At 42.5% G+C, this 15,239-nt stretch overlaps 1 protein-coding gene across 3 annotated transcripts in view; it reads right to left on the bottom strand.

Moving 5' to 3' along the window:
* Positions 1–15,239, bottom strand: part of HECW1 (HECT, C2 and WW domain containing E3 ubiquitin protein ligase 1) — a 394,082-nt gene that overhangs the window by 119,785 nt on the left and 259,058 nt on the right. Inside the window, exon 1 of one of the 3 annotated variants that reach the window (XM_030551409.1) lies at positions 4,291–4,371. The exons of the other annotated variants lie outside the window; for them this stretch is intronic. The gene's annotated coding sequence lies outside the window, so the exon portion shown is untranslated. Of the gene's footprint in view, positions 1–4,290; positions 4,372–15,239 lie in introns of those variants that run through there. 3 annotated transcript variants of the gene reach the window in all.

Genomic DNA, 15,239 nt, shown 5'->3' with positions numbered 1-15,239 from the left:
ATTGCTGGCAGGTAGCCATGTACTGGAATATGGTTTTTCAAATAGCACACCAACTGACGTTTGGGTTCAGTAAGAGGCACATCTTTAAAGTAATGCAAATAAATGGAATCAGATAGTATAGATACTGCTTAGCCAGTGTCCAACATTAGCTGAATAGAGTGTGATTTGCCTGAGGGTATGGCAGACATGTTTACAGTGCACTTTATCTGTTCTGGAATATGTGCAGTAGTGATTTTGTCCACACTCAGCACAGTAACATCAGATATTGCAACTGCATGCACCTATTGATTAAACTGGCTACTGCAACATACTTTAGCAAAATGCCCAATCTTTTTGCAATGATTGCACTGAGCTACTTTCGTTTGACATCCTGTGTAGCTTGCAAGATGTTGTGGGGATCCACAGCGAAAGCATGCTTTTACTGTATTTTGCATGTGCTGATTCAGTGGCTTTTTATTAGTTTTCCTCTTGCAATTGTTTGTCTGCAGTGATAGTGAACTTTTCTGCAAAGGAGTCACAGCCTGGACTGTGCTTTCTGTAACTTTGCTCATTATTTTGGCTTCAGCTGTAGCTGACTCAATCTGAGTAGCAATGCTTTTTTCTAGTGTAAGTTGTAGTTCTAGAAGTAAGTGTTATTTTACATGAAGCATGGTTGTTTTCTCAATGAGCTGGTCTCTAATAATCTCATCTGCCATATTCCCAAAGTCACAAGTTACAATCAGACTCTTCAGGGAAGCAATATCCTGCATTAAAGTTTCCCCTGGTTTCTGCTCACATTGGTGAAATCTGTAGTCATTAGCTACTACATTCACTTTTGGCACAAAAAAGTTCTTTAATACAGTGAGGAAGGGGAAAAGTGTAAAGTATACGCTGCCCTTCTGCTCCAAGGCAGTGGATTAGCAGAGCACACTTTCTTACTTCAGAAATCTCTGTAGCACTGACTGCAAGCAGATAAGTCTCAAACATATGGATCCAGACAGTAAAAGCAATTGGAGGCTCACCTGGGCTTTACAGAAAGGGTTCAGGCGGGTTCAGAGGCAGAAGATCCATCCTCGTTCCCAAAATGTTGTATCAACTAGGCAAGTTACTAACAACTTCAACAGGACTTTATTTTTACAGTGCAAACCTCTGTACCAAGCTGCTGCTGCACCCTCTGTAACTCAACTCCTCCCCCCTTCTTCCTGTTTCCTGTCCTTTCAGACTTCCAGCAGCCAGTGCTCCCAGTTCTAATAATTACAAGCACATCTAAACACCACAAGTTTATACCTATGAAAGCTTCCTTTCATTTTGGAATTTGTATGTTTAGAATTTTTATGTAGCTGTTTGGATTGTACCTAAACAAAATCTTCATCAAGACAGAGTGAAGGCTGTAAATTACGTAGAAAAGAATCTCATTAGAACAATGCAGAGCAAAAGTCCAAAAGATTTGGACACTGTGTGTTAAAATTCCACCGCCTTTGTTTCTGCCTCAGGATCCTGCTGCACTCTGCAATGGACTGAGACTTTCCGTCCAGATCCTGCAAACACTTAAGCACATGCCGATCTTTAAGCACCTAAGAGTCAATAAGCCTATTTATGTGAAAAGCATTTGAGCTACTTACTATGTGTCAGACCCTGCAAACGTGCACATGTTTAACTTTAAGCACATTTTTAACAAGGAAATAATAATGCATATGCTCGTGTTGGGTCTCCACAATGCTCTGTTTCAGAGGATGACAAGCTCGGTAAAATATATCAGAAAATGGATATTTATTAGCATATTGCTGGTGAGGCTTCTGACATATATTAGGAGGGTGGAATTACGTGCCTTCTCCAGGACTAATGCACAAACCAAATGGGAAATAACTGAAATATAAAGTTTTTGAGATACAGCTTTATCAACTTAAGGCTTTCCAAAAAGTGAAACCAAACAAACCAACCAAGAAATAATTCCCCCTCCCTTATTCTGTAATTCAAAGTGGCTGGATGGAGTTTGCTTGTGATTTTAGTGAAACAATGTCAGTACTACATCAGTGAAGCAAAGCTCAAGAGAAGTCACAGATTTCAGCACTACAGTGAAACACAGCTGCAGACTTGGGGTTAAAAAAGCCAGGAAAATGATTTGTTTATTGATTTGGACACAGAAGAATGGAGGACATTTGAAAAGGAACCAAGAAGATTTTAAAATCACTGCTAGAATATAGTAATTTTACTTTGCACTCTATTTAGCAATCTGGACTTCAGTAAGAACTCATGGAACCAGATGTTTGTTAGTCATGTGATTCCAGTAAACATTGTTCTACAAAGTATGAAGAAAATTACTTAGTTTCTTAGAAGAAAAGTTACTTAGGCTACATGGGACCCAAAGGGATTGCTTGTCTCACTTGTGCTGAAGTCTGGCCCTGAGAATATAGCCACTACCTGGTGTGTGGGTGAAGGGGAAAACAGGAAATAAAATTCACACTGTTCTAATTAACCTCCTCCACTAATTACTCATAATGTTGTGTCAGTCACGATGTGTTGCTTTACATGTCATATCAGATATGACCTAATGCAAAATGACTGATGCAATTTGAGATGATGGGCAAGGCATATGACAGATTGCCATGGCAGAGTTATGCTTTTTCCCTTCTGCTGCAAAATTAGTATTAAACATAACTGGCTGAAATCTATGGGCACATTAAAAAGCTGGAACTGCCAAACAAGTTGATATATTTGTTCTTTGATGTCTAGTGCAGTTACTTCCATATCGGTAATCTCTGCAGAACTCTGATTGCTCAGCAAAGATGGTGCAGTTTTTTAAAAATGTGTTCAGTTCATGCTTGATTCTTTAGACACTTTGTTTCTGTCTCCTGAAGAAACATACAAGTCAGTAGGAGGGGAAAATCAGAAAAATAACCTCAGAGCAGGAGGAACATCATCACTTATTTGGCTCTTCAAAAGTATATTGTACTAATTTGGCTCAGGGCAGTAATAAGTGAAAGTCATTATGAGCTGATGGCTGTATTGGGACTGGTGTAAAATGAGTTCATAGTCTCAGTCTAGCTTCTATAGCACAAGTACCTATATCACAAAAAACATGACTGCAACTAGCACTAATTAGCACCTTTGCTGGCCGTCTCACCAGAGATGATAAGGACTGGAGGGATATGGAGATTGACTTGAAAATCTATTTCCAATTTTCCACAGAGGGAGCAGCTACAGAGTATCAGGGGGTGGCCTGCCCCTTCCAGGGTCGGAAGCCTGGAACTGTCCAGCACCAATCTAATTAGCCACCTGGGATGGAGTCTGGGATTATTAGCAGCTGGGTATGGAAGAGCTGATTCTCCTATATAGAGCAGCTGGAAACTTAAAGGAAAGGAAGCAGTAAAGAGACACTAGAAAGTGAAAAAGGTTGCTGCAGAGAAGACCTTAAGACTAGAGGAGCTTCTTCAGCTAGGAAGGGCTATGAGTAGCCTGGTAAGGCAGAAAGGAGCCTGAGACACCAAGGGAGTTTGGGAATGTGCCCACCTTACGGCTGGGGGGAGACTTGTGTGTTTATTTTTTAACCAGACCCTAAGGAGAGCTGTTGTCAAAGAACTCGTGGAAGCCTGGTTGGAGTTTATTTGTGGTGAGAGGAGAAAATGAAGCAGGTCACCTGCAGAGTGATCCCTGGCCATGAGGGGACACTCGAGAGGCAGCTGGCCCAGTTAAACCAAATCAGGATGCCATGGCCTGCAAGGAGAGCAGAGTGCTCTGCGTGATGTCGTCACAGCCTGCCACGATGGAACGGAGTTAATTATGTACCATGTAGGACCCTCTGTGTTCTTGAGATCAGAGCAGAGAGATGGTTTAACCCCCAGAAAGCTAAAGAAGTAATTTGCTTATAAATATATTCATATTTAAAACAAGTGTTTAGGAAAATTGACTACTATTGCAGAGTCAGTGTTTGGTGAGAGCTGCCATCTCAGTGTTACGGGATTGTCTTGCCCTTCACCCAGTTGGATACAGCAGGGGGGATAGGAGAAACAGAAATGCCATTCCAGTGGCCACAAGCACAATCATCAAGGGGAGGGAAGCAGAGCCAAAGTGGCATCATTCTCTTCCGTCCCCCTGGAAGCCCTCCCATATGAGGAGCATGTGGTTGGGGCTCTTGGAGTAAAGATACGTAAATGGACATTGTATGGGTCTTCACTGGTGGAACAACATGACATCTTCCCCCTGAAAAAGCCATGGGAGTTTTAAAAACCATTAAAAATACTGTTCTTTAAAACAACTTTGTACCCATCTGATTTTGATGGTTTCTAATGGGACCCTGCTGCAAAATCTTACCTCAATGCCTCAAAGTGGTGCAGCAGTGACCCTGGCTTGTCTGAGAGCGAGGATAGCAGAATGTATTCTTCAGGAGGTTCAACCATGCTTTTAAGGTGTCAGACGACCAACCCAGCTGTTCTCCTTCTTGAGGAACTGGCCATATTTGGGGTCGGGAAGGAATTTTCCTCCAGGGCGGATTGGCAGGGGCCCTGGAGGTTTTTCGCCTTCCCCTGCAGCGTGGGGCACGGGTCGCTTGCTGGTGGTTTCTCTGCAGTTTGAGGTCTTCAAACCAGTTTTGAAGATTTCAATAACTCGGTCCTGGGATAGGGGTTGTTATAAAATTGGATGGGTGGGGTTCTGTGGCCTGCCTTGTGCAGGAGGTCAGACTAGATGATCAGATTGGTCCCTTCTGACCTATGAGTCTATGAGTCTATGAGAAAAGAAACCTGATGAGGTTCAACAAGGACAAATGCAGAGTCCTGCACTTAGGATGGAAGAATCCCATTCACTGTTACAGACTAGGGACCGAATGGCTAGGAAGCAGTTCTGTAGAAAAGGACCTAGGGGTTACTGTGGACGAGAAGCCGGATATGAGTCAATAGTGTGCCCTTGTTGCCAAGAAGGCTAACGGCATTTTGGGCTGTATAAGTAGGGGCATTGCCAGCAGATTGAGGGATGTGATCATTCCCCTCTATTCGACATTGGTAAGGCCTCATCTGGAGTACTGTGTACAGTTTTGGGCACCACACTACAAGAAGGATGTGGAAAAATTGGAAAGAGTCCAGCGAAGGGCAACAAAAATGATTACGGGGCTGGAGCACATGACTTATGAGGAGAGGCTGAGGGAACTGGGATTGTTTAGTCTGCAGAAGAGAAGAATGAGGGGGGATTTGATAGCTGCTTTCAACTACCTGAAAGGGGGTTCCAAAGAGGATGGATCTAGACTGTTCTCAGTGGTACCAGATGACAGAACAAGGAGTAATAGTCTCAAGTTGCAGTGGGGGAGGTTTAGGTTGGATATTAGGAAAAACATCAGAGAGTGGTGAAGCACTGGAATGGGTTACCTAGGGAAGTGGTGGAATCTCCTTTCTTAGAGGTTTTTAAGGTCAGGCTTGACAAAGCCCTGGCTGGGATGATTTAGTTGGGAATTGGTCTTGCTTTGAGCAGGGGGTTGGACTAGATGACCTCCTGAGGTCCCTTCCAACCCTGATATTCCATGATTCTATGATTCTATGTTGAGTGCTAGCTAAGTTGAGGAGGTAAATGTGCCATTGATGTCATAGCCAGTGGGTGGATGAAGAAATGGCTAAAACAACACGAATAAACAGGCCCCAACTCCTTGTGCACTCCTCGATCCGTTCTACAATGGTGGTGGGAAGTACAGTCGATGAGAGGCTGTTAAGAATCTCAGGGGCCAGAAAAAGGACTGTCCTCTCGGTGTGCATCTATAACTGCAGGACACTGATTAGAGAGAATTCAATCAACCATCTAATGGAGGAGAAAGCAAGGACAGCCTGCGACATAAAACAAGAATCAAGAATAAAAACCATTGTGCTGTATTTCTAAACAACACGGTACAACACTTGTACTGTAGCTGTGTTTGCCATTGCAGATCTCCATGCATGGATATAGCTGTTGGCAATATTTCCACATCAGTGCCTCTGCCAAATATCGTCATTATCCAACCTATCCATATGTTTATTAATGAATCTCTATTGATATGTACTTTGTACTCCATATGTCATCTGAATCTCTATTCAGTCCAGGACATCTTTCTTAAGATAAGAAATTAACATTACCTCAATATTTAACGTATTTCTTATAGTGAACATGGGAAAATACAATTTGATATTGTGGATACTGAGGTAAACTCATCTATTTAACTTAGAAAAACTGAGAAGATTTCAACCTCTTCCACTGTTCTGCTGCCAAGAAATGTACACTAGTAGTTTATTCCCTGGTAATTTAAAAAGGAGGGGGGGTACCTTTTATTGTATACATGAAGATCTTTTTGATCATATACGACAGTCAGGTCTTGGATGGATCTGAGGACATAAACTGACACTTTAAAATACTCAGTAGGGTTCTGATTCTCCTCTCACTTGCACTGGTTTTATTCCTTGGGTTTCTATAGATTCACATTGTTGAAACTTCAATCAGACTGAAGCACAGTGTGTCAGCTACTGGGAGATTCATGTGTACATGCCAGCTACTCCACACACATACTGAGCAGAGGATCTGTTAATGGTCTTCAAATATGTTAAAGGCTGTCATAAAGATAGCGATCACTTGTTCTCCATGTCCACTGAAGGCTGGACAAGAAGTAATGGGCTTAATCTGCTGCAAGGGAGATTTTGGTTAGATAATATAGAATAATTATATACTGCAATAGGCTTCCCAGAGCAATTGTGGAATCCCTATCATTGGCGGTTTTTAAGAGCAGCTTAGCCATACACTTGTCAGGGATGGTCTAGGTATACTTGGTCCTGCCCAGTATGAGGGACTGAACTAGTTGACCTCTCATGGTCCCTTCCAGCCCTAAATTTCTATGATTCTATGTTTACAGAGGTTACCCTAAGCTTGGCCTTCCTTAAAACACGTTGAGAGAGGCTACTTTGCAGACACCTTGTAACAAGTGTCATTTTCAGGGTTCAAGACTATAACTTGCATGTCTGTTCCCTGACTCAACATTGGTTTGTGCATACACAAATTATTCTTGCAAGTGGATTGCATGGGGATTTTATGCATGCTGCTCACATATGGTACAGAACTCAAGTTACACGTTAAATGTTGCCTTTGCAGAATACATCTGCACCCATTTAAAAGGGAAACTCCATTCCAGGGGTTAAACATAATTATAACATTAAGTTAGCTGATTTTCATGATTAACTCCCAGTTTGTATTTTTCACCAACATTATTCTCATATTTGAATTAACATGGTAAAACCATCATGAGAGGAAAAGAGGAGAATCACAGAGACAGGCTTCTAACAATAATATAAAGGAAATTTGAAATAAATCAGAATAAATCCATTAACCCTGATTAGACTGGATTTATGTACAAATTAGTTCTTTGAAAAGATTGTCAGTGTAGCTGATGATGAGTAGATAAATTAAAACATAGGTGACAGGAGGAATGAGGCTCTTGATTTGCAGCTGAATACGCAATATAATTAAAAAGAAATTTTATCTGAGATATCTATCATACCAAAGGGAAGATGTAAGAAGAAGTAAAACTTAAAAGACTATAATTTAGTTTTGATGGATGAGAACAGATTTAGTCTTTTAGCTGAATATTTCATCACTAGGTTTTTCATTTCCAGTAGTATAGTTAGTCAATTACATTTTAATTTCCCGCAACATTCACCATCTCCATTATTTAAAGACACGGAAATGTCCACTATTCAAAAACTTCCCGTGCTTGTAATTATTGCCTAATACTATACTATTTGTCTGAACTATACAAACTCATGGGGGACTTTTGTTCCTTAAGCAGCTGGGGCCAAATTCTGCTTGTTCCTAAGTGACGGCATAAGAGGAAAGATGGCAAAATGCACACTGTGCCGCTTGTGAGCCAATGTGGATAGATACGGGATCCTGCAGCAGTAGTGACTGCTACTGTGTAATAGCTATATATTGTGAATATAATGAAATGCACATTATGACAGGAAGTATAAAGTATCAGGGAAAAACAATGACTATAAATGCAATCGTAGCACATCCATAACTGCTTCAAAAATACTACAGTATTAAACAGTAACAACACAAAGCATTGCAGCATCAGTACTGCAAGCTGCAGAGTTTTGGTCCATAACTGTAGAATACTATAGGACTTATATAAAGGATCTACTAGGGGACACTTTGCTTCCAAATTCAGCAGCAATAAAGAGTGCCCTTCAGCCAACTGAGCCAGCCCAACAGTGCTATGTTATCCTGAAGCACAATGTCTCTTTCGCTGGATGAGTCTCCCAGTCTATATCTGAATATGTGCTGCTGTTCTACGGTCTGATCCAAATCCTGCTGAAGTCAATGAGAATGTTTCCAGTGATTGCCTTGAAAGTTGGATACAGCCTCCAGGCACAGACTTGCTATATGCCTATGATGTGCACGCTATAGAAACGAAAAACAGAAAAAGTTCCCCTTACATTAATTTCATATGTTCTCTAATCCTGAGTTAGTGGTTGATAGACTCTTTAAAAATTCTTCTTCTTTGGAGGCTTCAATAGTTTAGCAAGACTTCTCTTGTTTTATTAATAGCAAATGTCAGTACAATGCCATTAACAATTTAAAAGAACTCATGGAAACATCAATTTCAAATACCACTTCCACAGTTAATTATGATTTCTCTTTCATTCCTCCATGTAGTGCCTACATATTTATTAGTATAGCACAGATTAAAAATACTCTGAGGACTCCTATGGGCATTGAAGTGTGAGACTAGCAAGACTTACATACTTTTTGGAGAACAGAAATTGAAGTTAAATTATATATGTAGCAGAATGACATATTAAAGCAATCTAATGTATTTACTTCTTGCTTTTAATCAGTTCCTGAAGGAAATCTGAGCTGTCTTGGGCCTTCGCACTTCAATTATCAGCAGATATTCAGAAAATGACAGCTATGCAGTTGAATACATTTTCGATCTTTTCCATTTTGCTTGGCTGTTTGTTAGCAAGTGCTTTATAATGAGGCTTCCGTACATAAGGTCTGTGTATGCTGGGTGAAATCAGGGCATCACTGAAACCTTGGCAATATTCACATTGACTTCAGTGGAATCAGGATTTCATCCCTTGTGTAGAAGCTGGACCTAAACTCTGTGGGGTAAAGTTCTCCAGTTTTTATGGAAGAAAAAAGTTCTGCAACAGATTCACTTACATTTTAAAATGGAGTGATTAACTGAATTAAATAACAAAATGAATAGTTTAATCAGTACAGTATCCCCACTGTTATTTATTTAGGGCCATGTTGTAAATCCCTTGCTCATTCTAGAATTATTCTTGTGAGTAACCTCTTGTTAACATGAATAAAGGAGTCACAATTTGGACCTTAGATATTAAATTGAGTTTAATTTACATCATCCCAACATTTTCAGATGGCAAAATCCTGCAGATGTTTGTACTGACAAGTCCCGGGTTACACTGGGGAAGTTGTCAAGATGAAGGAGCTGAAGGTTGTCAGCACCCCAGGAGCTTTGGGAAGCTGTTTGGGATGGCAAGATAAGCACATTAACTAGCTAATGTGTGATCAACAGTGAAATTATGTGATGTTTTAATTGGCATCTGTAGGTGATAACATCCTATGGGGCAGTTCAAACCTTTGAAACCTATTATTTCACGTTGTCTGGAAGACAACATAACCATATTTTATACCTGAATCACATTTTCAAGATTATATTTCTCACCATTAGCTCTAAAAATGCTGACCAAAATTTTCATACCAGGATGCAAAAATTAGACTCTTAACACCATATTTAGGCACCTAAGTAGAAATGGTCTGATCTTCAGCAGGACTGAATGCCAACAAATCCCAGAAAGTCAATGGGAGCTGCTGATGTTCAGCACTGATTTAAATCACATAATTTTTATTTTGGTGCCTAGTTATGGATTTAGAAACTTAATTTAGCCATCTAGATTTGACAATTTTGCTCATTTTTTTTTAAATTAAAGTTTAGATTCTGGAGCATAATTCTGTGGCCAGGGTAGATTCTTGGACTCCACATAAAATTCTGTGCCAGGGAATTACAGAATAAATAGGAATGCTGTCCACACCCCGCCCCAAGAGAGGTGTCAATAAGAAGACTAAGGGCCTGAAAGAGTTACAGTGCCTTTGATGGGTTTTAGATCAAGCCCCTTTGTGATAAGGCTTTCATTGTAGTAAGGTTTGTAGCACAGTAGGTGACATAGCATGGGATTTTCAAAGATTTAAGACTATAAATTCCATTGACTTTCATTGGGACTTTTGATCGTTAGTCATGTAGATGCTTTTGAAAATCCCAACCATAATTATTAATGGAGCTCACAGTTTTTGTGTGTTTTTAATAAAAAGGAAACAATCTGCTGAACTTCACTAAGATATTTAGCAGTGTCACGGGGTGGATTGGCCCCACACTGGTACCAAGGGGATTAACCCTTCCCTCCTAGCAGAGGAAGCCCCACCCCTACGGCTCTGCTGGGCATGCTCCAACTGGAAGTCAGGTATAAAAGCCTGCAGAGCTGCTCAGTCAGTGCTGGCTGCTGAGGAGGTAGGATGCTTGGCTCAGGCTCGGGCTCCAGCCTTTACCCATGAAAGCTGAAGAGCCAGAAACTTGGACCAGAGAACTGAAGCTACCAGAAGTCCAGGGAGTGACAGGTGCTGAGGAGCCTGGACATCCTGGAGCTGGAGAGCCAGAGACCTGGACCAGAGGCTTGCAGTTATTGGAACTCCAGGGAGTGTCTTGTGCTGAGGAACCTGCAGACCCAGATGCCATATGGACTACTGCTGCTGGAGAACTGGTAGGAAGTGACTCAGGGAAAGTAAGGGAGTGGTACTGCCCACCATTATGAGGTCAGCATGTTTTGGTAGGATTCCCTGCTGACCCTGTTGTGGACCTCTCTGCCTTGGGCAGGGCCCTGGGTCAGGGCCTGATGGAGTCAGGTGGGCTGGGGCCCTCTTACCAGGGGCCACTGCCCCTTTGTGATGGCCCCAGTTACCTGATCCCTGTTTTGCCTCTGAAGGGGGAAGCATGGACTCTGGCTACTAGGCCACACTATCCTACTGGGGAGGGGGAACTAGACAGACTCCAGCCATTGGGCCACACTACCCTAGAGGCACATTGCATGGACTCCAGCTGCTAGGCTGTGCTATCCCATGAAGGGATAGGGAATCATGTAGACTCTGGCCATTGGGCTGCACTGCCCTAGAGGCACATTGAATTGACTCTGGCTGCTAGGCCATGCTATCCCACTAGGGAAGTGGGAATTAGATGGACTCTAGCCATTGGACCACACTGCCCAAGGGGCACAGTGCATGAACTCTGGCCACTAGACTGCATTACCCCACTCAGGGAGAAACAGTATATGGACCCTAGCCATTGGGCCACACTGTGCTGACTACTGGGGAGGGAGGGAACAGATGTAGGCATAGAAAGGCAGGATTACCACTCGCTCCCCCCAACTCAAGGGGTCAACGAGGTACAAAACCTGCCACAAGCAAGTAATGAGGTTAGTTGGGTGTCTACAAGATGTATTTGGCTAAATGACTCATATAATAATTCTTTCAATTTATCTAATCCAGCATCCCTTTTACAACAGTGCTTAATAGCTATATTTATGCAGATCATTTAACCCATCATTAAAATGCACCTATCTTCAGGAAAAGCAGCCACCATTTTGCACCAAAAACATGTAATTAAGACAATAACAACCAAATGAAACTACAGGTAGGTCAGATTGTGAGTATCCTAGTTATAGTTTGGCTGGTAATCTGGGCTCAGCTATCCTTCTAGAACCATAAATTACAAGAGCCTAAGATTTATGTCTTCTCTAACACGTAACACTTTCTACCAGCTTAAATACACTGGATGGAGGTAACAGCCAATTTTGAATGGCACATGAAATGGGTGCCCATTCCTGAGACTCTACCCACTCACTGGTAAATAAACAAAACACTTATGAAGCTAGCTCAGCCAAACTGCTGTAGTTATTAAGAAAGAAATATTGTCAATATGTCTTATATAAAAGTCTGAATGGCCCCGAAGTACTCTAATTGCAAACTGAGAGCATTTTCTAACCATGTTTAAGAAAAGTGAACTATTTCTTGAACAAATATTTTTTCATTCAAGCTTGTGATTCCCAATCAGTCCAAGTCCTTTGAAAACAAAATAAAAACCATGTCACTGAAAAACCTGGTGCCACTGCTCCTCAAAATTAGGTTTATGAAGGCAGACATTGGGACTTGGTTTTATTTAAATCTTGCAGTAAGATTTGTACTGACTGCATGATGGGCTACTTTACAGCTTGCTGTCATTAAAAAGATATTTTGAAAGGGCCTCATACAAAGAACATGATGCCAGAGGCATCTCATTAGGAGAGATGAACAAAATCAGTATGCACCCCACCTTATTTCCATTCTAGTAGGGAAAGAAGATTGTGAAAAGAACATTCTTTCATAGAATCATAGGAATGGAGGGTTGGAAGGGATCTTGAGAGGCCATTAGTACAGCCCCTTGCACTGAGGAAGGACAATTCCTGACAGGTGTTTGTTCAATATGTTCTTAAAAATCTCCAACGGTGGGGATTCCACAATGTCTCTTAGAAGTCTATTCCAGAGCTTAACTGACTCTATAGTCAGAAAGTTTTTCCTAATGTCTAACCTAAATCTCCCTTGCCACACATTAAGCCTGTTACTACTACTTCTACCTTCAGCACAGAGAATAATTTATCACCATCCTGTTTATAACAGCCCTTTAAAATTTTGAAGACTTATCAGTCCCTCCTCAGTTTTTTCTCAAGACTAAACATGCTTAGTTTTTCTAACCTCTCCTCATAGGTCAGGTTTTACCATTTTTGTTGCTCTCATCTGGACTCTTTCCAATTTGTCCGCGTCTTTCCTAAAGTGGGGCACTCAGAACTGGATGCAATATTCCAGTTGAGGCCTCACCAGTGCCAAGTAAAGCAGGTCAATTACCTGCTGTGTCCTACATATGACACTCACGTTAATACACCCTAGAATCATATTAGCCTATTTCTCAGCTATATCACATTATTGACTTCTATGTAATTTGTGAGCAATAAGAATGGCCAAACTGGGTCAGACCAAAAGTCCATCTAGCCCAGTATCTTATCTTCTGACAGTGGCCAATGACAGGTGCCTAGAAGGAATGAACAGAACAGGCAATCATCAAGTGATCCATCCCCTGCTGTCCATTCCCAGCTTCCAGCAAACACAGGCTAGGGACACCATCCCTGCCCATCCTATCTAATAGCCATTGATGGACCTATCCTCCAGGAATTTTTCTAGTTTTTTTTTTGGAAACCTGTTATAGTTTTGGTGTTCACATCATCCTCTGGCAAAGAGTTCCACAGGTTGATTGTGCACTGTGGGAAGAAATATTTCCTTTTTTTTTTTGTTTTAAATCTCCTGCCTATTAACTTCATTTGGTGACCCCTAGTTTTTATGTTATGAGAAGAAATAAACACTTCTATATTTACTTTCTCCACACCAGTCATGATTTTATAGACCTCTATCAGATCCCCCCTTAGTCATCTCTTTTCCAAGCTCAAAAGTCCAAGTCTTATTAATCTCTCCTCATATAGCAGCTGTTCCATACCCCTAATCATTTTTGTTGCCCTTTTCTGAACCCTTTCGAATTCCAATATATCTTTTCTGAGATGGGGCAACCACACCTGCACACAGTATTCAAGATGTGGGAGTACTATAGATTTATAACTTTGGTAACCTTCAGACTCTTTTCAACAGTACCGGTGCCTAGCCAGTTATTTCCTGTTTTATTGTGCATTTGATTTTTTTCTGTCCTACTTGTAGTACTTTACAGTTGTCTTTATTAAATTACATCTTGTTGGTTTTAGACCAATTTTCAGGTTTTTTCCCCCACAGGTTTGCTTTCCATTTTACATACAGTTAGTGTGATAGAATCACTTAACCATTAGTGTCATGTAACTCTGCAGACTACCAGGTAGCTTCATGCTTGGGACATGTACAGGACCTTACATGGGACCTGATTCTGATTATATACCAGTTTAAGCCAATTGAAATCAATGGTGTGAACCAAGTGTTAGATCAGAATCAAGCCTTTGATGTCCCAAAGATTAAATACAACATATACAGTGAAACCAACACTTATGACTGACTAAGCCTAAAGGCAATTTCCTGTCTTAACCAAACACTTAAAAAAAATCTCCAAGATTTCAAATATAATAGTGTTTGGCGTTCATAAAGACCTTTGAGAAAAACAGGGCTTTGACCTCATGCCTTATACTAGGGATAAATTTGGCTCAGCTCTTTCAGCAAGGATGTTTGCTACGCCCTTGCGACAGACCCCTCTCTGCCTGAAAGGGGAGCTGAAAGAAAAAGGAGGGGGAAAAGAGAGAAGAGCTTATTGCAGGTTTGGGGCCAATGACTTCACAATGTTAACAAGATAGCAGCATAGTACACAAAGAGCCAGATCCTCAGCAGGTGTGTAGCGAGGTGGTGTGGCTCCCCTCCTCCCCAGGGAGGGTTGAGCCCTGTCAATCACCCCCCAGGGCGGAACCACTGGGAGGAAGTCCTGCCCCTCAAAGGGTAAGGCGGTGACCCGGAAGGATAAAAGCCGGGCCTCAGCCCTCAGTCAGGGCCTGGCCGCTGGCAGGAGCAGACGTGCCCGCTGACCCTCCTCACCGGGAAGCCGCTGAGGCCCGAGGCCGGTGGAAGCTGCCCCGCAGTCGCTACGACGCGGAGCTGCCCCGTCCCCACTACAGCCCCGAGGAGCCGCCAGACCAGACCTGGTCCGCCACCCCGGAGGTATTCCCGGACCTACCGCCCTGCCTGGACTGGGAGGAGCCCATGGTACTGGACGCCCCAACGGACCAGGTAGGAACCAGAGGGGAGGCTGGAAATAGCCCGGGGGCAGCTGACTATAGTCAGGCTGCAGAAGGCCCTGCGCCTATGTCAGTGTGTTTTGGTTAGGACCCCCTTCCCCACTGACCACCACTAGCGGCGTCAGCTGCTATTAGGGCCATGGGCTGGAACGCAGAGGAGTGGGTGGGCCTGCGCTCCCCTGCCACCCATAACCGGGTGGCAGACTCCCCCCGCCCCCCGTTGCCACTGCTCTGCCCTGCTCCAAAGGCCAGAGCTAGCTGAACTGTGTTTGGTGCCCCGCCCGAAGCAAGGGCTGGGCCCCAAGTATTTAACTGTGTAGCTGTTCGGTCCCGCACACGGGGTCCGAACCGCCGGAGCGGACTGCGATCCCGAGGGCAGAGGCCCTCGGACAA

This window comes from Gopherus evgoodei, chromosome 2, assembly GCF_007399415.2.
Source record: "Gopherus evgoodei ecotype Sinaloan lineage chromosome 2, rGopEvg1_v1.p, whole genome shotgun sequence".
NCBI lineage: Eukaryota > Metazoa > Chordata > Testudines > Testudinidae > Gopherus > Gopherus evgoodei.
Note: the sequence above shows the minus strand (reverse complement) of the source record. Positions and strands in the feature narration are given on the sequence as shown.